General features: G+C 39.4%; 1 non-coding gene across 1 annotated transcript; it reads right to left on the minus strand.

Moving 5' to 3' along the window:
* Positions 1 to 904: 904 nt before the first annotated feature.
* TRNAE-UUC lies at positions 905 to 976 on the minus strand. The gene has a single exon. It is a non-coding gene; the product is annotated as a tRNA-Glu (tRNA).
* Positions 977 to 1,625: the final 649 nt, after the last annotated feature.

Below are 1,625 nucleotides of genomic sequence, written 5' to 3' on the forward strand. Positions count from 1 at the left end.
TATCCTGACCGCTGGACGACAATGGATTTTTGGTGTAGATGTCCTGAAGTCTTTTGTCAGATCGCTGAAGAGTTTTAGCATGATCTTTTGCTTAATGTCTAACTCTTCGACATGTCCTTCCCTGTGTTTTAGAGTTCTCAGGGCTATCGCGACGTTTCGAGCTGTTCGATTGTGTGGCTCTTTCTTCAAAAGGGTAAACATCAAACATCAGGGCTTTGATTGGCAACCCATCCAAAGGAGCGTCGATTGCATCGATTCCATCAACAGTCTTCCCATGAGTTTATGGTGCATGACCCATTTTTTATACCATTCACCTTCGAGCGCCACCATAGTTTTCCATCGTCCATGAGATGCAATGCAACCAACGTAACTCTTAGGTCCTATGAGCAAGTTCCAGTAGCCTTCAAGTATTGTTCTATGTAAAAAAATAAACCTTTTTAATTCCTTAGCATCCCGGTTTCCATTTAAGGGGTTGTGTTCTTGGATTTTAAGTTTGTTAAGCGCACATGAACTTGGCTTAAGGTGTGGTTCTCTACAGCCCAACTTGTCAAACTCACTCGAGTGCTCATCTCAACCATGATGTCGTTCAACAAGATAGACCTCGAAAACGACTGGATTATCGTATTAACCATTTGAATCTCCTGCTCATCTCAACCATGACGTCGTTCAACAAGAGAGACCTCGAAAACGACTAGATTATCGCATTAACCATTTGAATCACCTGCTCATCTCAACCATGACGTTGTTCAACAAGAGAGAACTCGAAAACGACTGGATTATCGCATTAACCATTTGAAATTGAACAAAATATCTATAACATAACTCTAACAAAGGCACGAAGTTCATAAAAGTCTTTTTAGTCTAAGATAGAAACTGTAAAATAAAATGATATAAGAAAATAATATTCCATTGCCGAGAATCGAACCCGGGTCTCCTGGGTGAAAGCCAGATATCCTGACCGCTGGACGACAATGGATTTTTGGTGTAGATGTCCTGAAGTCTTTTGTCAGATCGCTGAAGAGTTTTAGCATGATCTTTTGCTTAATGTCTAACTCTTCGACATGTCCTTCCCTGTGTGTTAGAGTTCTCAGGGCTATCGCGACGTTTCGAGCTGTTCGATTGTGTGGCTCTTTCTTCAAAAGGGTAAACATCAAACATCAGGTCTTTGATTGGCAACCCATCCAAAGGAGCGTCGATTGCATCGATTCCATCAACAGTCTTCCCATGAGTTTATGGTGCATGACCCATTTTTTATACCATTCACCTTCGAGCGCCACCATAGTTTTCCATCGTCCATGAGATGCATTGCGACCAACGTAACTCTTAGGTCTTATGAGCAAGTTTCAGTAACCTTCAAGTATTGTTCTACGTAAAAAATAAATACTGTGACATTTTAGGTGATATTTTGTCGAGGAAGCTGATAAGGTCATCAAAGTGCATGTGGCCATGTCTGACATTTTAGGTTAACAACATGGTGAAAAGAAACCAGAAATTTTGTTACTGGTAATTAACTACAAACCTTTGAATAAGGTTTTAGAATAAATAAGATATCCAATCCAAAACAAAAATAATTTGATAAAAAGAATTTAGAGTCAAATGTTTTTATAAAATTCGACATGAAATTG

This window comes from Cucurbita moschata, unplaced genomic scaffold (assembly GCF_002738365.1).
Source record: "Cucurbita moschata cultivar Rifu unplaced genomic scaffold, Cmos_1.0 Cmo_Scf01196, whole genome shotgun sequence".
In the NCBI taxonomy this organism is placed as follows: Eukaryota; Viridiplantae; Streptophyta; class Magnoliopsida; order Cucurbitales; family Cucurbitaceae; genus Cucurbita; species Cucurbita moschata.